Source organism: Pelophylax lessonae, assembly GCF_965119305.1.
Source record: "Pelophylax lessonae genome assembly, chromosome: 10".
NCBI classification, from domain to species: domain Eukaryota; kingdom Metazoa; phylum Chordata; class Amphibia; order Anura; family Ranidae; genus Pelophylax; species Pelophylax lessonae.
In genome coordinates this window covers 95,433,702-95,461,473 of record NC_138777.1, presented here as the reverse complement: position 1 = coordinate 95,461,473, position 27,772 = coordinate 95,433,702, and the positions used below count along the sequence as shown (strand labels likewise).

Here is a 27,772-nt window from a genome sequence, read left to right as displayed (position 1 = left end):
AAAAAACTGACTGGAGTTATAGTTCCCTCTTCATCTGAAATGGAAAAAAAAAATTATTTTAATTCTACTTTAATTTTCTGAAATGCTTCCAGACCCAGTGCAGATATGCATGGTAGCCAGTCATCTTCTAGCTTCAGCTTGTCCAATAAAGCTTTGACAAAAAAACATGGAAGCTGATTGGTTTCTCTGCAGGGATGCACCCAATTTTTGCAGTTTTAGTAAAACAACCCCATAGTATGTAGCAATTATTTTTTATCCTACTGTTTCACATAATAATCTTGCACTGTGTTGCAATATTATTATACAGAGAACTTCATGCTTATATAAGGTATACTTGTTAGTCGTTTTAGATTATTTATTTAAACACTATTGGTCATAATTAGGGTTGAGCGAACACCTAGATGTCCGTGTTCGACGGGTTCGGCCGAACTTTAAAAAAAAGTCCGGGTCCGTGTCCCGGACTTTTACCGAACTTTTCCCGGACACCGAACCCCATTGAAGTCAATGGGGACCCGAACTTTAAGGCACTAAAATGGCTCTAAAACACCAAAGGAAAGGGCTAGAGTGCTGCAAATGGCAGCAAAACGTAATTAAGAGCATGGCAAGTGCTCTGCAAACAAATGTGGATAGGGAAATAACTTAAAACAACAAAAAAAAACAGAAAAATAAAACAATGTTCTTCTTCATCTCTGAAGGACGAGGCCCATATGGAGTAGGAGGGAGGTTGAGGTGGTGGTGGATGTGGCGGTGACTAGACATATGCCGGTTTTCGGTAATTCGATATATCGCGGTATTGCATAGCCACGGTATTGTTATTGTGGCATTTTTAAAATACCGAGTTTCTCTGTCAAGTCTGCCTGACTTGTGAATTGATACATTTCAGTGAGCTGGATGACTCATTCACTCACTCAGCTAACACCTTTCAGCATTAAGTCTCCTAACTATAAACAAAAATGATTACATTTGTATCTTTTCCTTCCCTCTGCCAGGGAGAAAGGAAGTTTAACCTCTTAAAGACTGGATCTTTTTCTGACACTTGCTGTTTGCAAGTTAAAATCAGTTTTTTTTTTGCTAGAAAAGTACTTAGAACCCCCAAACATTTTATATATTTTTTTAGCAGAGACCCTACAGAATAAAATGGCGATTGTTGTAATATTTTATGTCACACTGTATTTGCGCAGCAGTCTTTCAAACGCAATGATTAGACTTTAATGAATAAAAAAAAAAAAAAAAACGTAACAGTAAAGTTATCCCAATTTTTTTTTTTTTTGTTACACAGAGAATCGTGAGAGAATCGTGATCTTTATTCCAAGCTAAAAAATCGTGATTCTCATTTTGGCCAGAATCGTGCAGCTCTAATAAATATATATATACACACACACACGCCTAGCAGCCCACATTACATTATTATATAGCCATCAAGCAGTGTCTGGCCTACCTGGTGATGACTGGTCCTGGCGCTCTGATCCGATGGCCTGGTCTTTAAAGGGGCAAATCCTTGCGATCCAGAAGTGGTTAAACCTGCAGGAGGACCGGTGTTTTTATCTATTAATGACTTTACTATTGCTTTAGGCCTGGTTCACATGTATGCGGGTTGGTGGTTCACATGTATGCGGGTTGGCGGTTCACATGTATGCGGGTTGGCGGCCCACATTTGCACAGGCATAGCAGCCCATTGATTTGAACGGGCTGCTATGCCCTCATTTTCCGCAGAAAAAAGGTGCATGCAGCATTTTTTTTAAATTCAGTGGCCTTGAAATCCATCCTGCTTTTGCACCATGCGACTAACCTGCAGTTCCTGCTCTGGCAAGCTTTCTGCATTTTTTGTATACGTGGGCACGGCATTTAAAAATAAACAGTTTGCGTGTGCAGCAACGGCAGGTAAGTCGCATGGTGCAAAAGAAGGATGGATTTCATGGCCACTGCATTTTTTTAAATTCTGCATGCACCTTTTTTCAGCTGAAAACGCAGGCATAGCAGCTCAAGCCCATTCACATCAATGGGCTGCTATGCCTGTGCAAATGTGGGCCCCCAACCCGCATACATGTGAACCAGGCCTAAAGCAATAGTAAAGTCATTAATAGATAAAAACACCGGTCCTCCTGCAGGTTTAACCAATTAATGACTTTACTATTGCTTTAGGCCTGGTTCACATGTATGCGGGTTGGGGGCCCACATTTGCACAGGCATAGCAGCCCATTGATGTGAATGGGCTTGAGCTGCTATGCCTGCGTTTTCAGCTGAAAAAAGGTGCATGCAGAATTTAAAAAAATGCAGTGGCCATGAAATCCATCCTTCTTTTGCACCATGCGACTTACCTGCCGTTGCTGCACACGCAAACTGTTTATTTTTAAATGCCGTGCCCACGTATACAAAAAATGCAGAAAGCTTGCCAGAGCAGGAACTGCAGGTTAGTCGCATGGTGCAAAAGCAGGATGGATTTCAAGGCCACTGAATTTTAAAAAAATGCTGCATGCACCTTTTTTCTGCGGAAAATGAGGGCATAGCAGCCCATTCAAATCAATGGGCTGCTATGCCTGTGCAAATGTGAACCACCAACCCGCATACATGTGAACCAGGCCTAAAGCAATAGTAAAGTAATTTATAAACAACACCTCCTTCAGGTTTAACCACTTCTTGACCACAAGGATTTGCCCTCTTAATGACCAGGCCATCGGATCGGAGCCGAGCGCCAGAACCAGTTATCACCAGTTAGGCCAGACACTGCTTGATGACCTATTTTAGGCCTGGTTCACAGAGTCTGTACTGACTGACTATATAATAATGTGCATAAGTGAACCAAAGCCCCTAAATTCAGCAATGAAATTGAAGTGAGGTGGAAATTTAATAATTTAAATTTAATAATAGAATACCGTGATAATACCGTATACCGTGGCAAAACCTTAATCAATTAATCCCAGCATGAAAATCTGATACCGTCACAAGCCTAGCGGTGACATAGGCGTGCGCACAGGGTGTGCTGGGTGTGCCTGGGCACACCCTAATCACCTAGGGCACATAGCATTGCCAGTGAGGAGATGGGAAAGATCTCCCTGGGACCTGCTCTGCTCTATTTCTCCTTGCCTACAGGTACATGGCCCCGATACATTACTCTCCCTGCTGGCAAACACATGCATGTGTATTTCAACTTTGGGGTGCACACCTTAATGCAATAGGCTGCGCACACCTATGGGCGGTGTAGGTGGAAGCGGCGGTGGAGGAGGACCAGGGCCGGATTAACAGCATCATGGGCTTGGTGCTGAGGATTTTGAAGGGCCTTAAGGGCCGTGCCTTGCCATGCACCCAGAGGAGGAAGGGTGCAGCCATGCATGCCTAATTCAACATGGGATGCTGTCTCTGAAGCCCATAAACACATCCATGCATCGCCAACTGTCCCTCCTTGTCCGGCCTTCACGCTGTGTGGGGAGGTTCTGAGGGTGCTGCCTGGGGAAGCGAGCATAGAAGCCAGACTTCTGTGTTTACAAGTGACAGAAGAGCGGTAACAGTGAATATGGCCAACCCGGGGCCTATATAAAAGGTAGGGGCCTGGAGCTGCAGCTCCAATAGCCCCTACATTAATCTGGCCCTGAGGAGGAGGACGAGGTAGCCAACACTGCTTCTTTTCAAAAATTTTAAATGAGGGTACACCCCAAAAGAGTGAGAAAGAGCAAAAATGGAACAATGGGTGGGTAAGGTCGGTATCCATTGCTATTCTGCATAAGGTACGGAAAAGTCCCGTGGGATCCATGCCTGGTTCATTTTAATGAACGTGAGCTTGTCCACATTGTCTCTGGACAGGCGGCTGCGCTTGTCTGTTATAACGCCCCCAGCCGTGCTAAATACCCGTTCAGATAATACACTGGCTGCAGGGCACGCCAGCACCTCCAAGGCGTAAAGGGCAAGCTCAAGCCATGTGCCCAATTTGGAGACCCAGAAGTTGAAGGGGGCAGACCCGTCATTCACTACATGTAGGCGTGTGCACACATACTGCTCCACCATGTTGGTAAAATGCTGCCTCCTGCTAAGACGTTCCATCTGAGCTGCTGGTGCTGCTGTTTGTTGTGGCGTGCTGACAAAGCTTTTCCACATTTCGGCCATGCTAACCCTGCCTTCTGAGGTGCTGGCGGTGCCCTGGTTGCGTTGGCGACCTCCTCCTCCTCCTCCTCTGCCTTGTGCTTCCACTGTGGCCCCGCTGTCAGATGGGAATGCCAGCAGCATGGCGTCTACCAGCGTGCGCTTGTACTCGCGCATCTTGCGATCGCGCTCCAGTGAGTGAATTAAGGACGGTACGTTGTCCTTGTAACGGGGATCCAGCAGCGTGGCCACCCAGTAATCAGCACAAGTTAGAATGTGGGCAACTCGGCGGTCGTTGTGGAGACACTGCAGCATGTAATCGCTCATGTGTGCCAGGCTGCCCAGAGGCAACGAAAGGCTGTCCTCTGTGGGAGGTGTATCGTCCGTGTCCTCTGTATCCCCCCAGCCACGCACCAGTGATGGCCATGAGCTGGCCTGGGTGCCACCCTGCTGTGAACATGGTTCCATCTCCTCCTCCAGCTCCTCCTCCTCCTCATCCTCCTCATCCTCCAGAACTGTGCCCCTGCTGGACAATTGCGTCCCTGGCGTTTGCGTGTGCAGGAACCCACCCTCGGAGCCCCTTGCGAATGACTGCCCTGAAAGCCTTGGAAATGTTACCTCTTCATCCTCCTCCTCCTCCTCATCCTGTGCCACATCCTCTTCCATCATCGCCCGAATTGTTTTTTCAAGGAGGCATAGAAGTGGGATAGTTAAGCTGAGAACGGCGTCATTGCCACTGGCCATGTTGGTGGAGTACTCAAAACAGCGCAACAAGGCACACAGGTCTCGCATGGAGGCCCAGTTAAATTAAATAGCGGAATAGAAAATATGATCCAAAAAAAGTGTATGTATATCACACGTACACAACCACACTGGGCCCCAATTACTATTGTTTGTACCCCTAAAAGGCTAGATGAGGAGTAGGGGGAGTATGGAACAGGCAGCACCCTCAAACCTTCAGAAGTATGAGATGAACCCCAACAACTTGGAAAGGTGGATCTCTCTCACACGTACCGACACAGACTATCCCGCAATTCAATTGATCCTCAAAGGTTTTTATTGAATAGCGGAATAGGAAATATGATCAAAAAAAGTGTATGTATCTCGCACGTACACAACCACACTAGGCCCCAATTACTATTGTTTGTACCCCTAAAAGGCTAGATGAGGAGTAGGGGGGGTATGGAACAGGCAGCACCCTCAAACCTTCAGAAGTATGAGATGAACCCCAACAACTTGGAAAGGTGGATCTCTCTCACACGTACCGACACAGACTATCCCCCAATTTAACTGATCCCCAAAGGTTTTTGATTAAATAGCGGAATAGAAAATATGATCCAAAAAAAGTGTATGTATATCACACGTACACAACCACACTAGGCCCCAATTACTATTGTTTGTACCCCTAAAAGGCTAGGAGTAGGGGGAGTATGGAACAGGCAGCACCCTCAAACCTTCAGAAGTATGAGATGAACCCCAACAACTTGGAAAGGTGGATCTCTCTCACACGTACCGACACAGACTATCCCGCAATTCAATTGATCCTCAAAGGTTTTTATTGAATAGCGGAATAGGAAATATGATCAAAAAAAGTGTATGTATCTCGCACGTACACAACCACACTAGGCCCCAATTACTATTGTTTGTACCCCTAAAAGGCTAGAAGAGGAGTAGGGGGGGTATGGAACAGGCAGCACCCTCAAACCTTCAGAAGTATGAGATGAACCCCAACAACTTGGAAAGGTGGATCTCTCTCACACGTACCAACACAGACTATCCCCCAATTTAACTGATCCCCAAAGGTTTTTGATTAAATAGCGGAATAGAAAATATGATCCCAAAAAAGTGTATGTATATCACACGTACACAACCACACTAGGCCCCAATTACTATTGTTTGTACCCCTAAAAGGCTAGGAGTAGGGGGAGTATGGAACAGGCAGCACCCTCAAACCTTCAGAAGTATGAGATGAACCCCAACAACTTGGAAAGGTGGATCTCTCTCACACGTACCAACACAGACTATCCCCCAATTTAACTGATCCCCAAAGGTTTTTGATTAAATAGCGGAATAGAAAATATGATCCCAAAAAAGTGTATGTATATCACACGTACACAACCACACTAGGCCCCAATTACTATTGTTTGTACCCCTAAAAGGCTAGGAGTAGGGGGAGTATGGAACAGGCAGCACCCTCAAACCTTCAGAAGTATGAGATGAACCCCAACAACTTGGAAAGGTGGATCTCTCTCACACGTACCAACACAGACTATCCCCCAATTTAACTGATCCCCAAAGGTTTTTGATTAAATAGCGGAATAGAAAATATGATCCCAAAAAAGTGTATGTATATCACACGTACACAACCACACTAGGCCCCAATTACTATTGTTTGTACCCCTAAAAGGCTAGGAGTAGGGGGAGTATGGAACAGGCAGCACCCTCAAACCTTCAGAAGTATGAGATGAACCCCAACAACTTGGAAAGGTGGATCTCTCTCACACGTACCAACACAGACTATCCCCCAATTTAACTGATCCCCAAAGGTTTTTGATTAAATAGCGGAATAGAAAATATGATCCCAAAAAAGTGTATGTATATCACACGTACACAACCACACTAGGCCCCAATTACTATTGTTTGTACCCCTAAAAGGCTAGGAGTAGGGGGAGTATGGAACAGGCAGCACCCTCAAACCTTCAGAAGTATGAGATGAACCCCAACAACTTGGAAAGGTGGATCTCTCTCACACGTACCAACACAGACTATCCCCCAATTTAACTGATCCCCAAAGGTTTTTGATTAAATAGCGGAATAGAAAATATGATCCCAAAAAAGTGTATGTATATCACACGTACACAACCACACTAGGCCCCAATTACTATTGTTTGTACCCCTAAAAGGCTAGGAGTAGGGGGAGTATGGAACAGGCAGCACCCTCAAACCTTCAGAAGTATGAGATGAACCCCAACAACTTGGAAAGGTGGATCTCTCTCACACGTACCAACACAGACTATCCCCCAATTTAACTGATCCCCAAAGGTTTTTGATTAAATAGCGGAATATAAAATATGATCCCAAAAAAGTGTATGTATATCACACGTACACAACCACACTAGGCCCCAATTACTATTGTTTGTACCCCTAAAAGGCTAGGAGTAGGGGGAGTATGGAACAGGCAGCACCCTCAAACCTTCAGAAGTATGAGATGAACCCCAACAACTTGGAAAGGTGGATCTCTCTCACACGTACCAACACAGACTATCCCCCAATTTAACTGATCCCCAAAGGTTTTTGATTAAATAGCGGAATAGAAAATATGATCCCAAAAAAGTGTATGTATATCACACGTACACAACCACACTAGGCCCCAATTACTATTGTTTGTACCCCTAAAAGGCTAGGAGTAGGGGGGAGTATGGAACAGGCAGCACCCTCAAACCTTCAGAAGTATGAGATGAACCCCAACAACTTGGAAAGGTGGATCTCTCTCACACGTACCAACACAGACTATCCCCCAATTTAACTGATCCCCAAAGGTTTTTGATTAAATAGCGGAATAGAAAATATGATCCCAAAAAAGTGTATGTATATCACACGTACACAACCACACTAGGCCCCAATTACTATTGTTTGTACCCCTAAAAGGCTAGGAGTAGGGGGAGTATGGAACAGGCAGCACCCTCAAACCTTCAGAAGTATGAGATGAACCCCAACAACTTGGAAAGGTGGATCTCTCTCACACGTACCAACACAGACTATCCCCCAATTTAACTGATCCCCAAAGGTTTTTGATTAAATAGCGGAATAGAAAATATGATCCCAAAAAAGTGTATGTATATCACACGTACACAACCACACTAGGCCCCAATTACTATTGTTTGTACCCCTAAAAGGCTAGGAGTAGGGGGAGTATGGAACAGGCAGCACCCTCAAACCTTCAGAAGTATGAGATGAACCCCAACAACTTGGAAAGGTGGATCTCTCTCACACGTACCAACACAGACTATCCCCCAATTTAACTGATCCCCAAAGGTTTTTGATTAAATAGCGGAATAGAAAATATGATCCCAAAAAAGTGTATGTATATCACACGTACACAACCACACTAGGCCCCAATTACTATTGTTTGTACCCCTAAAAGGCTAGGAGTAGGGGGAGTATGGAACAGGCAGCACCCTCAAACCTTCAGAAGTATGAGATGAACCCCAACAACTTGGAAAGGTGGATCTCTCTCACACGTACCAACACAGACTATCCCCCAATTTAACTGATCCCCAAAGGTTTTTGATTAAATAGCGGAATAGAAAATATGATCCCAAAAAAGTGTATGTATATCACACGTACACAACCACACTAGGCCCCAATTACTATTGTTTGTACCCCTAAAAGGCTAGGAGTAGGGGGGAGTATGGAACAGGCAGCACCCTCAAACCTTCAGAAGTATGAGATGAACCCCAACAACTTGGAAAGGTGGATCTCTCTCACACGTACCAACACAGACTATCCCCCAATTTAACTGATCCCCAAAGGTTTTTGATTAAATAGCGGAATAGAAAATATGATCCCAAAAAAGTGTATGTATATCACACGTACACAACCACACTAGGCCCCAATTACTATTGTTTGTACCCCTAAAAGGCTAGGAGTAGGGGGAGTATGGAACAGGCAGCACCCTCAAACCTTCAGAAGTATGAGATGAACCCCAACAACTTGGAAAGGTGGATCTCTCTCACACGTACCAACACAGACTATCCCCCAATTTAACTGATCCCCAAAGGTTTTTGATTAAATAGCGGAATAGAAAATATGATCCCAAAAAAGTGTATGTATATCACACGTACACAACCACACTAGGCCCCAATTACTATTGTTTGTACCCCTAAAAGGCTAGGAGTAGGGGGGAGTATGGAACAGGCAGCACCCTCAAACCTTCAGAAGTATGAGATGAACCCCAACAACTTGGAAAGGTGGATCTCTCTCACACGTACCAACACAGACTATCCCCCAATTTAACTGATCCCCAAAGGTTTTTGATTAAATAGCGGAATAGAAAATATGATCCCAAAAAAGTGTATGTATATCACACGTACACAACCACACTAGGCCCCAATTACTATTGTTTGTACCCCTAAAAGGCTAGGAGTAGGGGGAGTATGGAACAGGCAGCACCCTCAAACCTTCAGAAGTATGAGATGAACCCCAACAACTTGGAAAGGTGGATCTCTCTCACACGTACCAACACAGACTATCCCCCAATTTAACTGATCCCCAAAGGTTTTTGATTAAATAGCGGAATAGAAAATATGATCCCAAAAAAGTGTATGTATATCACACGTACACAACCACACTAGGCCCCAATTACTATTGTTTGTACCCCTAAAAGGCTAGGAGTAGGGGGAGTATGGAACAGGCAGCACCCTCAAACCTTCAGAAGTATGAGATGAACCCCAACAACTTGGAAAGGTGGATCTCTCTCACACGTACCAACACAGACTATCCCCCAATTTAACTGATCCCCAGAGGTTTTTGATTAAATAGCGGAATAGAAAATATGATCCCAAAAAAGTGTATGTATATCACACGTACACAACCACACTAGGCCCCAATTACTATTGTTTGTACCCCTAAAAGGCTAGGAGTAGGGGGAGTATGGAACAGGCAGCACCCTCAAACCTTCAGAAGTATGAGATGAACCCCAACAACTTGGAAAGGTGGATCTCTCTCACACGTACCGACACAGACTATCCCCCAATTTAACTGATCCCCAAAGGTTTTTGATTAAATAGCGGAATAGAAAATATGATCCCAAAAAAGTGTATGTATATCACACGTACACAACCACACTAGGCCCCAATTACTATTGTTTGTACCCCTAAAAGGCTAGGAGTAGGGGGAGTATGGAACAGGCAGCACCCTCAAACCTTCAGAAGTATGAGATGAACCCCAACAACTTGGAAAGGTGGATCTCTCTCACACGTACCAACACAGACTATCCCCCAATTTAACTGATCCCCAGAGGTTTTTGATTAAATAGCGGAATAGAAAATATGATCCCAAAAAAGTGTATGTATATCACACGTACACAACCACACTAGGCCCCAATTACTATTGTTTGTACCCCTAAAAGGCTAGGAGTAGGGGGAGTATGGAACAGGCAGCACCCTCAAACCTTCAGAAGTATGAGATGAACCCCAACAACTTGGAAAGGTGGATCTCTCTCACACGTACCAACACAGACTATCCCCCAATTTAACTGATCCCCAAAGGTTTTTGATTAAATAGCGGAATAGAAAATATGATCCCAAAAAAGTGTATGTATATCACACGTACACAACCACACTAGGCCCCAATTACTATTGTTTGTACCCCTAAAAGGCTAGATGAGGAGTAGGGGGAGTATGGAACAGGCAGCACCCTCAAACCTTCAGTATGAGATTGTGTTCACTGTACCCCACAAAGATTGAGTTCACTGCACCCCACAATGATTGTGTTCACTGCACCCCACAAAGATTGTGTTCACTGCACCTCACAAAGATTGTGTTCACTGTACCCCCCAAAGATTGTGTTCACTTCACCCCACAAAGATTCTGTTCACTGTACCCCACAAAGATTGTGTTCACTGCACCCCAAAAAGATTGTGTTCACTGCACCCCAAAAAGGATGTTGTTCACTGCACCCCAAAAAGGATGTTGTTCACTCCACCCCAAAAAGATTGTGTTCACTGCACCCCACAAAGATTGTGTTCACTGCACCCCAAAAAGATTGTGTTCACTGCACCCCAAAAATGATTTTGTTCACTGCACCCCAAAAAGGATTTTGTTCACTGCACCCCAAAAAGGATGTTGTTCACTCCACCCCAAAAAGATTGTGTTCACTGCACCCCAAAAAGATTGTGTTCACTGCACCCCACAAAGGATTTTGTTCACTGCACCCCAAAAAGATTGTGTTCACTGCACCCCAAAAAGGATGTTGTTCACTGCACCCCAAAAAGGATTTTGTTCACTGCACCCCAAAAAGATTGTGTTCACTGCACCCCACAAAGGATTTTGTTCACTGCACCCCACAAAGATTGTGTTCACTGCACACCAAAAAGGATTGTGTTCACTGCACCCCAAAAAGATTTTGTTCACTGCACCCCAAAAAGATTGTGTTCACTGCAGCCCAAAAAGATTGTGTTCACTGCAGCCCAAAAAGATTGTGTTCACTGCAGCCCAAAAAGATTGTGTTCACTGCAGCTCACACACAGAAAAATGGATGTGGATCACTGACACCTGCCTATCTCCAATCCCACACCACACAGCAATATCGATTGTAGTTTGTAGAACACAGTTTCCCTAAAATTCAGCAGACTCTGTCCCTAACAGGATTGAGAAGAGATCGTAGATCAGGATTGAGTGCAGATTCACCCCACCCCCCACACAGCAATATCGATTGTAGTTTGTAGAAGACACTGACCCTATATAATTCAGCAGACTCTATCCCTAAAATGCCTACAACTCGCCCTGCCTAAACACTCCGACCTGTCCCTCAATTCTATCCGGACACAAATGGTTTTTTCCTGCCTATATTTCCCTAATCAGCAGCCAGCACGTTGATGTGTGCTCTGTCCCTGAATCTAAGCAGCATAATGACGCCGCTGCGGCTGCCTCGAACTTATAAAGACTTGGTCACATGCTTCAGACGGCCAATCACAGCTACTGAGACATTTGCAGGCATGGCTGGGATGGCTTAAGGCACACCAGTTAAACGATTGTTGATTGGCTGTTGAAAGCCCGCCATGAAAAGAGCGCCAAAGCATGCAAAACCCGGAAATAAAACGACCGAACACGGATTTTTACCCGAACATACAGTAAAGTGTCCGTGTCCGTGTTCGGGTACAAAAAATCCAATTATTCGGTACGAACACGAATAATACAGTCCGTGTTCGCTCAACACTAGTCATAATATTTTACATGCTGTGCGAGGTCAGGGAGGCTTTTAACTGTATGGGAGTTTTCTGCTAGTTAACTATATTGTGGTTTAATGTGAACTAGTGAAATGGATTGTTTTCCTTGTTTTTATTGTTTTTAATCTGCTCTGTGTAATCATGCATTGATGGGAGTGTCTTTTTTAGGAGGGTTTTTCCCCTTTTCACTCTAAATATGTTAACAACTATGAGCATTGAATTGCATGAACAGCTCTATCTAACAATTGTACCACAAGAATATAAATCTGCCGAAGAACAATATCAGCAATGAACAGTATCAATAGCAATAGACAACAGTCTGTAAAATTTTCAGAGTGCACTCTGTATATAACCTATAAGGGGTACATGTGGTTATGAAGAACCAGGTAAATGTCCCCTGTAAAGCAGTCAGTGGATTATTGGCTCCGGGTTCTCAACATTTTGCTGGCTATTCGGTGGGGCCCAGTCTTAATGGTGGTGCGCAAAAATGCTGTCCCTTTCACGCTCTGCATGCATTGGTTTAATGCTACTAGGTAGATGATTAGTCCCTCTCTCTCTCTGCTAGCTGTGATAATTCAAACACAGCAAGCAGTCACTCACCAGTCCCTTGCATACAGCAGACCCTGAACCGGATACTTGACTGTCAGCAATTCCTCAGACTCTGCACTCAGACCAAATTCTCCCCTTGATGACTCTGGCTCCCAGCTGTATGGCTCACAATCACAGGCCTCTGTGATTGTGAACACAGTGGAGCAGATCCGGCCCACTCTTAGCAAGAGAACGTTATTGCCCAACAGCTCAGAAAAACTGACTCACTCTCTGTTCCTCCCAAGAGTCTTTTTCTTGGGATTGTAGTCCTTTGCCCATTCACTTCCATAGCAAAGTCTATTCCCCAGATTACATCTTCCACAGTTCAGTGTGATCTGCATCAATGTTCCTCATGCCTCCTTGCTCCTTCTGCTGACTAGTATATGAGTCTGGTAGATGCATATAGAGCAGCTGCAACACAATCCTTATAGTCTCTATACTAGCCCAGCACCTGGTTATGCAATGTTCAATGCTTCTGACTCTTGCTTTCCCAGTGCTGCTTTTCTGAACTTCCAGTTTTCAAGGAAAGAGTTAAAGGAGAAAGCTGGTTTGGCTGTACCTCTCCTATGGATCACAGGAGTGCAGTGCGTTCTGCACTCCTGTGACCCGTTTTCAGCAGAGAGCGGTCTGAAGTCCGCTGTCTGCTGATGTCACAGATGTTGGTCCAGGCACTGCGTCATCACGACCATGGACCGACACCCGGCTCAGCCTCCCAAACTGGGGGTTTAGGTTCATTTTAAATATAGGATTATTATGTATACCTTATACTCACATATTTGTTATTTAGAGTAGCTTTTATAAAGAAATATTATTGTGTAGTTGTTTAGATGCTTTCCTTTCTCTGCTGAATATTTTTGTTCTGTCTCAGCATCGATTGTACCTGTGACCTCCTTGTAGACCCAGTCTGAAAGTGTGTGCAGCAGGTTGAATGATGGCTTTAACAGATAGTTTACTCAATGAATAAAGACTCCAGAGGTGTTCTCCAATGCTTCTTTATGCTTCAAGTTAGCAAAGGCATAAACATAGAGACTTTTCCATAGGTAAATTTCCAATGAAGTTACACAGCTTCCACACTCTGCAGTCTCCTCATAACAACTAAACAAAATGGGAGTTACAGCAGGAAAATGGAGGTGGGAGCAACCAACTAGCCAGAAACAGCAGGGGTGTAAGGAAGATACCAATAACATAGAATAACATAACATGTAAAAACAACTGCTAGACAGTTAAAGCTGCGTGGCAGCACACTCCCCGCCTGGTATCGTGAGATACCACTACACAATTATCTTCCATAAACATACAATTAACATTGCATACAGTAGAATGCTATGTAGCCCTCTCCTCTAAGCTAACTATGCTAGAGGTCTAAGTGACTCCTACACATAACACTGAATCAGAATTTTTGGAAGCAGGCATAATTAGGACTGTCTCAGTGACTGGTCTCAGGAAAGTTTTTGGGCTCCCGTCCTTTACAATCCTGACTTCCACACTTCGGACCTTTCCATCATCACTAGCAATGGCCTTTGTAATAACTCCAACTGGCCACTGGATCCGATTGGTTTGCTTGTCTTTTAGAAGAACCAGGTCCCCTTCCTTTAAGTTAGGCTTCTGGGTTTGCCACTTTTTACGTCCTTGGAGAAGTGTGAGGTATTCCCTCCTACATCTGTCCCAGAAACAATCTGCAAGGTATTGAGCGTATCTCCATTGACGTTTATATATGTCCTTTTCATCAAAGATGCTCTTTGGTGTTGGGATCTGTCCAATTTTCCGGCTCAATAATGCAGCTGGAGTTAAAACAGTCGGACATTCTGGGTCTGTGGATACAGCGGTCAACGGTCTTGAGTTGATTATTGCTGCGACCTCAGCAAGGAATGTAGTAAGTACTTCATGGGTAAGACGTGAAGAACTCACATCAAGCAACATAGAATCCAGTATGCGCCTTGCCATCCCAATCATATGTTCCCATGCTCCGCCCATGTGTGAAGCGTGTGGTGGGTTGAATTTCCGCTGGTTTGCAGTGGCGGAGAAGGTGGCCCTTGGAGGTGGCTCTGTCTGAGAAGCTCGCTCCCGCAGGGGTTTGTTAATGCTCTGGGACGCTCTCTCGCTATAATTGAACTGGTTGGTCAGTTTTCTCTCCTTCTTGTTCCTGGATGGTATTTCCTCACCTTCTGTCCATTCTTCACTAGCCTGAGCGTCAGACTTCCTATTTGTATCTTTATCTCCCGGCTCTGTGGAGTCGTTGGTCTGAGTCTCTTCAATGACTCCCAACTTCGCCCCCTGTCGCCGCGCTTCATCAGAGTCTTTGTGTGACATGTTTCCATCCAGGGAGAAGTGTACGGCCAGCTGGTCCACGATGCTAATGGGTTTGTAGGCCCATTCCTTAAAACTGTACCTCACAATGTTCTGGAGGGCATGAGGGTTGTTTGCAGTCAGGATATGAGTGAATTCCTCCTTAAGTCCAGCCTAGCTGAGTTCCAGCTGGTCCGGAGGCTTAACCAGAGTCTTGGCCTGCATCCATTCATCAGCTCCATCCCCCATATCTGTGGAGTCATCTTCATCCTCCAAATTTCTTCTTGAGCAGATGTTGGAACTCAATGCTACAACTTCAGGCCAGATTTCCGGATCAGTATCTGGATCCTCCAGGTGGAAATCGATATCTTCTTCTGAGTTTGTAGAAGACTGGTCCATTAAAAACTTGGGTCCTGAAAACCAAATGGTTTGTGTGAGGACAACTGCTGGCACTAAAATCTTCTGCATGAATGCTAGAAAGTGCTCTCGCTTCTCAGGTTTGTTACGGAGAGTTTTCTTAAGTGCAGCAAATCTGGTTAAAGCTTGTTCTCGATTGTTAGGGAGAGTAAGCCTTGGTACCCAACTGTTGGAATTGTCCTTGAAGAACTCTTCATCCATAATCTTGAAGAACTCCTTGTCTTCGACTGAAGGGGCAATCTTGTTGTCATCACGAGTAGTCTGGTACACTGAATCACCAAAGTCCTTTTGAGAAGTGAGCTTGCAGTTAATGCTTTGGAGTGCTTGATATGGAACTTCGTTTTTTAAATCAAGTCTTTCCTTCACATAATAGTGCAATGGACATTTCATCAATCGATAGGTAACATTAGTTTTGTAGGAAGCTACATCCAAGAGCTTGTGAGATTGGTCTAAACAGACTTCTCCTATTATCACCCATCCAAGATCAAGTTTCTGGGCCTGAGGAGCATCATCTGGACTGTTACATAACTCTCTTATTTTATGAACTCTAGGAATGTCTCTCCCTAGTAGAATCAAAATCTTAACATCCTTGTTAAGTGGTGGAATGTAGTTAGCAATGTGACTCAAATGAGGGTGATGACGTGCAACCTCTGGTGTGGGGATTTCTTCTCTGTTGTACGGTAGCTGATCACATTCGATTAGCGTTGGAAGAGGAAACTCTGTGTCCTCATATTCTGCTGCAACTATGAAGCCATGGGCTCTTCTTCCAGAAGTATTGACCTTTCCTGCACATGTCTGCAAGGTATAGGACCAGGTCTCTCCTTGAATGTTGAATAGGTCAAAGAATTCTGTACTGGCCAATGAGCGATTGCTATGATCATCGAGTATGGCATACATTTTTATGGATTTTTGTGGACATCCTTCAGGAAAAACTCTTACAAGGCATATCTTCCTACAAGACTTGCTACATACATACCTCTGTACACCTTGTGGTTACGGGGTCGGCATATTGCTCAGTTCTCTCCCCGCCATCATCTGATGTAGTCTTGGGGTTGCTGCCGGGTGAAGGTTTCCTTTTGAACAGGTCTGAATGAAGAGCGTCCACATGTTTGGCACTGTTGCAGAGAGAACATCTGATGGCGATCTTACAGTCTCTAGCTAAATGAAGGGAGGATGCACAACACTTAAAACAGATATTATGCTCTTTGAGAAATGACTTGCGTTCTTCAATAGGCTTGTCCTTAAATGCACGACATTTGGAGAGAGAGTGTGGCGCATTATGAATAGGACACTGTTGATTAAGATTGCTAGCTTTAATGTCTGTAGCTAAGACGTTGGATGCTATCGTGGTCTTCCTCACGGCAATAGGATGCCTTAAATCCTTGCATTTACTGTTGGTGGCAATACCCCTTGAAGTACTTAAAGGAATGGTGGTTGTATCTGGATAGAAGAAGCTTGGGTCATTCTTAGATCTTGCAACCTTCCGCACGAACTCTGAAAAATAAGAAAAGGGAGGGAAGGAAACACGATGCTCATACTTATACTTTGATCCTACACTAGTCCACTTTCCCTGAAGATAACTAGGCAACTTTGCTACAATAGGATTTACGCCCTGAGCAGTGTCTAAATAGCTAAGACCTGGTAAACTAGGATCTAACTTAGCAATTTCAAGTTCATGAAGGAGGTCACCTAACTCTCTAAGCTTATGATTGTCCTTAACAGAGATTTTAGGAAAGTCGTTTAGTCTCTGGAATAAGCTAGATTCAATGACTTCGGGGCTCCCATAGTCTTGTTCTAGACGTTCCCAGGCAGCATCAAGGCCTGCTTTAAAGTTATAAATGTAGACAGATTTAAGTCTCTTTACTTGTTCTGAAGATTGACGCCCCAACCACTTTATTAGTAAGTCAAGTTCTGCTTGAGGTTCAATGTCCAAGTTCTTGGTTACCGCCTTAAATGTAGATCTCCAACTCCTGTAGTTCTCTGGGCGGTCATCAAATCTAGACAGTCCAGTTGTAATCAACTCTCGTCGAATCATATACTTGCTGAACTCTGCAATGTCAGTGCTTTCAGTTTTTATAGCCACAGGGGGTACTGATGGTGCTCCGTCTTGGACCATGGTTGCTATATGATGTTGGCTGGTAGGTAGAGAGAAAGGTGTTGCAGATGGGTTTAATCTAGGTAGGGGTCTGTCGTCTGAAGGTCTCTGAGCATTTGAAGTAAAAGAGAGCTGTATCAAAGGGGGTATAGAGTTCATTCTGTAGTCTTCTGCTGTGCCCTTGTAATCTCTATGCACATAGGGTTGTGGTGGCACATGAGCTGCGTAGGTTGATTCACTTGATTTTGTGACGTGCGGTAGTTGTGGAGGGTCTCTGTTAGTAGGTGTGTCTAGTTGACCAGCTTGCTTTGGCGACACATTGCCTTCTGATCCACTTGCTGGATGATTATGAGAAGAATCTCCAACTGTAAGTGGGACTGTATTGTCGTGGTTCTGAGTTAAGACAAACTGTAGGGTCCTTTCAACAGGGTCTTGAAAAGCAGCCAAGCTGGTACAAGCTGCTCCTTCTTCTTCCAATAGGGCTTGTTCCAAGACAGATAACTCTGCTAAAGCTACTTCCTTTTCTCTATTCTTCTAAAGAATTTCTAGCTGAGCCTCTGTTTCTGCTTGTATTCTTGCCTGAATGCATTTAGCTTCTGCTTCCTTGCATTTAGCTTCTGCTTCCTTGCATATAGCTTCTGCTTCCTTGCATTTAGCTTCTGCCTTGATGGCTGCTTCTTTTTCAGAGCAGGCGGCTTGAACCTGGGCTACTGCAACCTTTTGGCGAGCTTTGAGTATTTGGTCGCTCAGTATTGACCTTATAGAGCAGGACCGCAACGACTTAGAAGAAGATTTATGATATGAGCGGGCAGACCTAGAAGATTTTCCTGAGTGTCTGGAAGAAGCAGAGTTACAGGATGTAGTTTCATGTAGCTGTGCCAATCTACCTTCTATCTGTGCCTTTGCTTCAAGATTAGGGTTGAGCGAACACCTAGATGTCCGTGTTCGACGGGTTCGGCCGAACTTTAAAAAAAAGTCCGGGTCCGTGTCCCGGACTTTTACCGAACTTTTCCCGGACACCGAACCCCATTGAAGTCAATGGGGACCCGAACTTTAAGGCACTAAAATGGCTCTAAAACACCAAAGGAAAGGGCTAGAGTGCTGCAAATGGCAGCAAAACATAATTAAGAGCATGGCAAGTGCTCTGCAAACAAATGTGGATAGGGAAATAACTTAAAACAACAAAAAAAAACAGAAAAATAAAACAATGTTCTTCTTCATCTCTGAAGGACGAGGCCCATATGGAGTAGGAGGGAGGTTGAGGTGGTGGTGGATGTGGCGGTGACTAGACATATGCCGGTTTTCGGTAATTCGATATATCGCGGTATTGCATAGCCACGGTATTGTTATTGTGGCATTTTTAAAATACCGAGTTTCTCTGTCAAGTCTGCCTGACTTGTGAATTGATACATTTCAGTGAGCTGGATGACTCATTCACTCACTCAGCTAACACCTTTCAGCATTAAGTCTCCTAACTATAAACAAAAATGATTACATTTGTATCTTTTCCTTCCCTCCGCCAGGGAGAAAGGAAGTTTAACCTCTTAAAGACTGGATCTTTTTCTGACACTTGCTGTTTGCAAGTTAAAATCAGTTTTTTTTTTGCTAGAAAAGTACTTAGAACCCCCAAACATTTTATATATTTTTTTAGCAGAGACCCTACAGAATAAAATGGCGATTGTTGTAATATTTTATGTCACACTGTATTTGCGCAGCAGTCTTTCAAACGCAATGATTAGACTTTAATGAATAAAAAAAAAAAAAAAAACGTAACAGTAAAGTTATCCCAATTTTTTTTTTTTTTGTTACACAGAGAATCGTGATCTTTATTCCAAGCTAAAAAATCGTGATTCTCATTTTGGCCAGAATCGTGCAGCTCTAATAAATATATATATACACACACACACGCCTAGCAGCCCACATTACATTATTATATAGCCATCAAGCAGTGTCTGGCCTACCTGGTGATGACTGGTCCTGGCGCTCTGATCCGATGGCCTGGTCTTTAAAGGGGCAAATCCTTGCGATCCAGAAGTGGTTAAACCTGCAGGAGGACCGGTGTTTTTATCTATTAATGACTTTACTATTGCTTTAGGCCTGGTTCACATGTATGCGGGTTGGTGGTTCACATGTATGCGGGTTGGCGGTTCACATGTATGCGGGTTGGCGGCCCACATTTGCACAGGCATAGCAGCCCATTGATTTGAACGGGCTGCTATGCCCTCATTTTCCGCAGAAAAAAGGTGCATGCAGCATTTTTTTTAAATTCAGTGGCCTTGAAATCCATCCTGCTTTTGCACCATGCGACTAACCTGCAGTTCCTGCTCTGGCAAGCTTTCTGCATTTTTTGTATACGTGGGCACGGCATTTAAAAATAAACAGTTTGCGTGTGCAGCAACGGCAGGTAAGTCGCATGGTGCAAAAGAAGGATGGATTTCATGGCCACTGCATTTTTTTAAATTCTGCATGCACCTTTTTTCAGCTGAAAACGCAGGCATAGCAGCTCAAGCCCATTCACATCAATGGGCTGCTATGCCTGTGCAAATGTGGGCCCCCAACCCGCATACATGTGAACCAGGCCTAAAGCAATAGTAAAGTCATTAATAGATAAAAACACCGGTCCTCCTGCAGGTTTAACCAATTAATGACTTTACTATTGCTTTAGGCCTGGTTCACATGTATGCGGGTTGGGGGCCCACATTTGCACAGGCATAGCAGCCCATTGATGTGAATGGGCTTGAGCTGCTATGCCTGCGTTTTCAGCTGAAAAAAGGTGCATGCAGAATTTAAAAAAATGCAGTGGCCATGAAATCCATCCTTCTTTTGCACCATGCGACTTACCTGCCGTTGCTGCACACGCAAACTGTTTATTTTTAAATGCCGTGCCCACGTATACAAAAAATGCAGAAAGCTTGCCAGAGCAGGAACTGCAGGTTAGTCGCATGGTGCAAAAGCAGGATGGATTTCAAGGCCACTGAATTTTAAAAAAATGCTGCATGCACCATTTTTCTGCGGAAAATGAGGGCATAGCAGCCCATTCAAATCAATGGGCTGCTATGCCTGTGCAAATGTGAACCACCAACCCGCATACATGTGAACCAGGCCTAAAGCAATAGTAAAGTAATTTATAAACAACACCTCCTTCAGGTTTAACCACTTCTTGACCACAAGGATTTGCCCTCTTAATGACCAGGCCATCGGATCGGAGCCGAGCGCCAGAACCAGTTATCACCAGTTAGGCCAGACACTGCTTGATGACCTATTTTAGGCCTGGTTCACAGAGTCTGTACTGACTGACTATATAATAATGTGCATAAGTGAACCAAAGCCCCTAAATTCAGCAATGAAATTGAAGTGAGGTGGAAATTTAATAATTTAAATTTAATAATAGAATACCGTGATAATACCGTATACCGTGGCAAAACCTTAATCAATTAATCGCAGCATGAAAATCTGATACCGTCACAAGCCTAGCGGTGACATAGGCGTGCGCACAGGGTGTGCTGGGTGTGCCTGGGCACACCCTAATCACCTAGGGCACATAGCATTGCCAGTGAGGAGATGGGAAAGATCTCCCTGGGACCTGCTCTGCTCTATTTCTCCTTGCCTACAGGTACATGGCCCCGATACATTACTCTCCCTGCTGGCAAACACATGCATGTGTATTTCAACTTTGGGGTGCACACCTTAATGCAATAGGCTGCGCACACCTATGGGCGGTGTAGGTGGAAGCGGCGGTGGAGGAGGACCAGGGCCGGATTAACAGCATCATGGGCTTGGTGCTGAGGATTTTGAAGGGCCTTAAGGGCCGTGCCTTGCCATGCACCCAGAGGAGGAAGGGTGCAGCCATGCATGCCTAATTCAACATGGGATGCTGTCTCTGAAGCCCATAAACACATCCATGCATCGCCAACTGTCCCTCCTTGTCCGGCCTTCACGCTGTGTGGGGAGGTTCTGAGGGTGCTGCCTGGGGAAGCGAGCATAGAAGCCAGACTTCTGTGTTTACAAGTGACAGAAGAGCGGTAACAGTGAATATGGCCAACCCGGGGCCTATATAAAAGGTAGGGGCCTGGAGCTGCAGCTCCAATAGCCCCTACATTAATCTGGCCCTGAGGAGGAGGACGAGGTAGCCAACACTGCTTCTTTTCAAAAATTTTAAATGAGGGTACACCCCAAAAGAGTGAGAAAGAGCAAAAATGGAACAATGGGTGGGTAAGGTCGGTATCCATTGCTATTCTGCATAAGGTACGGAAAAGTCCCGTGGGATCCATGCCTGGTTCATTTTAATGAACGTGAGCTTGTCCACATTGTCTCTGGACAGGCGGCTGCGCTTGTCTGTTATAACGCCCCCAGCCGTGCTAAATACCCGTTCAGATAATACACTGGCTGCAGGGCACGCCAGCACCTCCAAGGCGTAAAGGGCAAGCTCAAGCCATGTGCCCAATTTGGAGACCCAGAAGTTGAAGGGGGCAGACCCGTCATTCACTACATGTAGGCGTGTGCACACATACTGCTCCACCATGTTGGTAAAATGCTGCCTCCTGCTAAGACGTTCCATCTGAGCTGCTGGTGCTGCTGTTTGTTGTGGCGTGCTGACAAAGCTTTTCCACATTTCGGCCATGCTAACCCTGCCTTCTGAGGTGCTGGCGGTGCCCTGGTTGCGTTGGCGACCTCCTCCTCCTCCTCCTCTGCCTTGTGCTTCCACTGTGGCCCCGCTGTCAGATGGGAATGCCAGCAGCATGGCGTCTACCAGCGTGCGCTTGTACTCGCGCATCTTGCGATCGCGCTCCAGTGAGTGAATTAAGGACGGTACGTTGTCCTTGTAACGGGGATCCAGCAGCGTGGCCACCCAGTAATCAGCACAAGTTAGAATGTGGGCAACTCGGCGGTCGTTGTGGAGACACTGCAGCATGTAATCGCTCATGTGTGCCAGGCTGCCCAGAGGCAACGAAAGGCTGTCCTCTGTGGGAGGTGTATCGTCCGTGTCCTCTGTATCCCCCCAGCCACGCACCAGTGATGGCCATGAGCTGGCCTGGGTGCCACCCTGCTGTGAACATGGTTCCATCTCCTCCTCCAGCTCCTCCTCCTCCTCATCCTCCTCATCCTCCAGAACTGTGCCCCTGCTGGACAATTGCGTCCCTGGCGTTTGCGTGTGCAGGAACCCACCCTCGGAGCCCCTTGCGAATGACTGCCCTGAAAGCCTTGGAAATGTTACCTCTTCATCCTCCTCCTCCTCCTCATCCTGTGCCACATCCTCTTCCATCATCGCCCGAATTGTTTTTTCAAGGAGGCATGGAAGTGGGATAGTTAAGCTGAGAACGGCGTCATTGCCACTGGCCATGTTGGTGGAGTACTCAAAACAGCGCAACAAGGCACACAGGTCTCGCATGGAGGCCCAGTTAAATTAAATAGCGGAATAGAAAATATGATCCAAAAAAAGTGTATGTATATCACACGTACACAACCACACTGGGCCCCAATTACTATTGTTTGTACCCCTAAAAGGCTAGATGAGGAGTAGGGGGAGTATGGAACAGGCAGCACCCTCAAACCTTCAGAAGTATGAGATGAACCCCAACAACTTGGAAAGGTGGATCTCTCTCACACGTACCGACACAGACTATCCCCCAATTTAACTGATCCCCAAAGGTTTTTGATTAAATAGCGGAATAGAAAATATGATCCCAAAAAAGTGTATGTATATCACACGTACACAACCACACTGGGCCCCAATTACTATTGTTTGTACCCCTAAAAGGCTAGATGAGGAGTAGGGGGAGTATGGAACAGGCAGCACCCTCAAACCTTCAGAAGTATGAGATGAACCCCAACAACTTGGAAAGGTGGATCTCTCTCACACGTACCAACACAGACTATCCCCCAATTTAACTGATCCCCAAAGGTTTTTGATTAAATAGCGGAATAGAAAATATGATCCAAAAAAAGTGTATGTATATCACACGTACACAACCACACTAGGCCCCAATTACTATTGTTTGTACCCCTAAAAGGCTAGATGAGGAGTAGGGGGAGTATGGAACAGGCAGCACCCTCAAACCTTCAGAAGTATGAGATGAACCCCAACAACTTGGAAAGGTGGATCTCTCTCACACGTACCGACACAGACTATCCCGCAATTCAATTGATCCTCAAAGGTTTTTATTGAATAGCGGAATAGGAAATATGATCAAAAAAAGTGTATGTATCTCGCACGTACACAACCACACTAGGCCCCAATTACTATTGTTTGTACCCCTAAAAGGCTAGATGAGGAGTAGGGGGGGTATGGAACAGGCAGCACCCTCAAACCTTCAGAAGTATGAGATGAACCCCAACAACTTGGAAAGGTGGATCTCTCTCACACGTACCGACACAGACTATCCCCCAATTTAACTGATCCCCAAAGGTTTTTGATTAAATAGCGGAATAGAAAATATGATCCCAAAAAAGTGTATGTATATCACACGTACACAACCACACTGGGCCCCAATTACTATTGTTTGTACCCCTAAAAGGCTAGATGAGGAGTAGGGGGAGTATGGAACAGGCAGCACCCTCAAACCTTCAGAAGTATGAGATGAACCCCAACAACTTGGAAAGGTGGATCTCTCTCACACGTACCGACACAGACTATCCCGCAATTCAATTGATCCTCAAAGGTTTTTATTGAATAGCGGAGTAGGAAATATGATCAAAAAAAGTGTATGTATCTCGCACGTACACAACCACACTAGGCCCCAATTACTATTGTTTGTACCCCTAAAAGGCTAGATGAGGAGTAGGGGGGGTATGGAACAGGCAGCACCCTCAAACCTTCAGAAGTATGAGATGAACCCCAACAACTTGGAAAGGTGGATCTCTCTCACACGTACCGACACAGACTATCCCCCAATTTAACTGATCCCCAAAGGTTTTTGATTAAATAGCGGAATAGAAAATATGATCCCAAAAAAGTGTATGTATATCACACGTACACAACCACACTGGGCCCCAATTACTATTGTTTGTACCCCTAAAAGGCTAGATGAGGAGTAGGGGGAGTATGGAACAGGCAGCACCCTCAAACCTTCAGAAGTATGAGATGAACCCCAACAACTTGGAAAGGTGGATCTCTCTCACACGTACCAACACAGACTATCCCCCAATTTAACTGATCCCCAGAGGTTTTTGATTAAATAGCGGAATAGAAAATATGATCCCAAAAAAGTGTATGTATATCACACGTACACAACCACACTAGGCCCCAATTACTATTGTTTGTACCCCTAAAAGGCTAGGAGTAGGGGGAGTATGGAACAGGCAGCACCCTCAAACCTTCAGAAGTATGAGATGAACCTCAACAACTTGGAAAGGTGGATCTCTCTCACACGTACCAACACAGACTATCCCCCAATTTAACTGATCCCCAAAGGTTTTTGATTAAATAGCGGAATAGAAAATATGATCCCAAAAAAGTGTATGTATATCACACGTACACAACCACACTAGGCCCCAATTACTATTGTTTGTACCCCTAAAAGGCTAGGAGTAGGGGGAGTATGGAACAGGCAGCACCCTCAAACCTTCAGAAGTATGAGATGAACCCCAACAACTTGGAAAGGTGGATCTCTCTCACACGTACCAACACAGACTATCCCCCAATTTAACTGATCCCCAGAGGTTTTTGATTAAATAGCGGAATAGAAAATATGATCCCAAAAAAGTGTATGTATATCACACGTACACAACCACACTAGGCCCCAATTACTATTGTTTGTACCCCTAAAAGGCTAGGAGTAGGGGGAGTATGGAACAGGCAGCACCCTCAAACCTTCAGAAGTATGAGATGTACCTCAACAACTTGGAAAGGTGGATCTCTCTCACACGTACCAACACAGACTATCCCCCAATTTAACTGATCCCCAAAGGTTTTTGATTAAATAGCGGAATAGAAAATATGATCCCAAAAAAGTGTATGTATATCACACGTACACAACCACACTAGGCCCCAATTACTATTGTTTGTACCCCTAAAAGGCTAGGAGTAGGGGGAGTATGGAACAGGCAGCACCCTCAAACCTTCAGAAGTATGAGATGAACCCCAACAACTTGGAAAGGTGGATCTCTCTCACACGTACCAACACAGACTATCCCCCAATTTAACTGATCCCCAAAGGTTTTTGATTAAATAGCGGAATAGAAAATATGATCCCAAAAAAGTGTATGTATATCACACGTACACAACCACACTAGGCCCCAATTACTATTGTTTGTACCCCTAAAAGGCTAGATGAGGAGTAGGGGGAGTATGGAACAGGCAGCACCCTCAAACCTTCAGTATGAGATTGTGTTCACTGTACCCCACAAAGATTGAGTTCACTGCACCCCACAATGATTGTGTTCACTGCACCCCACAAAGATTGTGTTCACTGCACCTCACAAAGATTGTGTTCACTGTACCCCCCAAAGATTGTGTTCACTGCACCCCACAAAGATTCTGTTCACTGTACCCCACAAAGATTGTGTTCACTGCACCCCAAAAAGATTGTGTTCACTGCACCCCAAAAAGGATGTTGTTCACTGCACCCCAAAAAGGATGTTGTTCACTCCACCCCAAAAAGATTGTGTTCACTGCACCCCACAAAGATTGTGTTCACTGCACCCCAAAAAGATTGTGTTCACTGCACCCCAAAAATGATTTTGTTCACTGCACCCCAAAAAGGATTTTGTTCACTGCACCCCAAAAAGGATGTTGTTCACTCCACCCCAAAAAGATTGTGTTCACTGCACCCCAAAAAGATTGTGTTCACTGCACCCCACAAAGGATTTTGTTCACTGCACCCCAAAAAGATTGTGTTCACTGCACCCCAAAAAGGATGTTGTTCACTGCACCCCAAAAAGGATTTTGTTCACTGCACCCCAAAAAGATTGTGTTCACTGCACCCCACAAAGGATTTTGTTCACTGCACCCCACAAAGATTGTGTTCACTGCACACCAAAAAGGATTGTGTTCACTGCACCCCAAAAAGATTTTGTTCACTGCACCCCAAAAATATTGTGTTCACTGCAGCCCAAAAAGATTGTGTTCACTGCAGCCCAAAAAGATTGTGTTCACTGCAGCCCAAAAAGATTGTGTTCACTGCAGCCCAAAAAGATTGTGTTCACTGCAGCTCACACACAGAAAAATGGATGTGGATCACTGACACCTGCCTATCTCCAATCCCACGCCACACAGCAATATCGATTGTAGTTTGTAGAACACAGTTTCCCTAAAATTCAGCAGACTCTGTCCCTAACAGGATTGAGAAGAGATCGTAGATCAGGATTGAGTGCAGACCCCACCCCCCACACAGCAATATCGATTGTAGTTTGTAGAAGACACTGACCCTATATAATTCAGCAGACTCTATCCCTAAAATGCCTACAACTCGCCCTGCCTAAACACTCCGACCTGTCCCTCAATTCTATCCGGACACAAATGGTTTTTTCCTGCCTATCTTTCCCTAATCAGCAGCCAGCACGTTGATGTGTGCTCTGTCCCTGAATCTAAGCAGCATAATGACGCCGCTGCGGCTGCCTCGAACTTATAAAGACTTGGTCACATGCTTCAGACGGCAAATCACAGCTACTGAGACATTTGCAGGCATGGCTGGGATGGCTTAAGGCACACCAGTTAAACGATTGTTGATTGGCTGTTGAAAGCCCGCCATGAAAAGAGCGCCAAAGCATGCAAAACCCGGAAATAAAACGACCGAACACGGATTTTTACCCGAACATACAGTAAAGTGTCCGTGTCCGTGTTCGGGTACAAAAAATCCAATTATTCGGTACGAACACGAATAATACAGTCCGTGTTCGCTCAACACTATTCAAGATATGTGCTATGCCTCTGGGGGTCATTAGAAGTAAAGTCCTTTAATTCCAATGCAGCTTCCTCTATGTTGGAATGTGACAATAGGGAATAGTACTTCTCAGAAAGTCTTTTATAATTCTCAAATGCCTTCTTAACCCTTGAGAGAGCAGTGTTCAATTGCTCAGAATTGTTGCTAGTTTCATTAGTGGCTGTTATACAACTTAAAGTCTTTTCCCATAATGCAGTCAGGTTACTAGATGTTTCTTCCTTACTTGCTTCATAAACCTCCCTTGCCTTCAAGGATGGATGAGGGGCTCTGACAGGACGAGCAGAATGAAGTAAGGAGTCTGCTTTATCTTGACTAAATGCAGGTAATTCTGTGAGATCTCTGTCAGACATAATAAGTACTGTAGTTTTGGTGTCTTGTTAGAAATCTGCCAGAGCTCAGCTCTGTAAGTAGTGACTTCTGTTAGTAAGCAGGCTGGGCTGAGGTATTTGTTGTTACAATAGTTTGCTAGTGCTGAAAACTAGT

The 27,772-nt window shown here is 44.8% G+C and overlaps 1 protein-coding gene and 1 pseudogene across 2 annotated transcripts in view; one reads left to right on the top strand and one right to left on the bottom strand.

The window, feature by feature from the left end:
* Positions 1-27,772, top strand: part of CDHR5 (cadherin related family member 5) — a 159,372-nt gene that overhangs the window by 66,205 nt on the left and 65,395 nt on the right. The window lies entirely within an intron of this gene.
* On the bottom strand, positions 17-27,639 carry LOC309565520 (annotated as a pseudogene). The gene is made up of 4 exons: positions 27,254-27,639; positions 18,078-18,339; positions 16,923-17,957; positions 17-34 (listed from the first exon to the last, which is right to left on the bottom strand). The product of its transcript is annotated as an uncharacterized misc_RNA (transcript).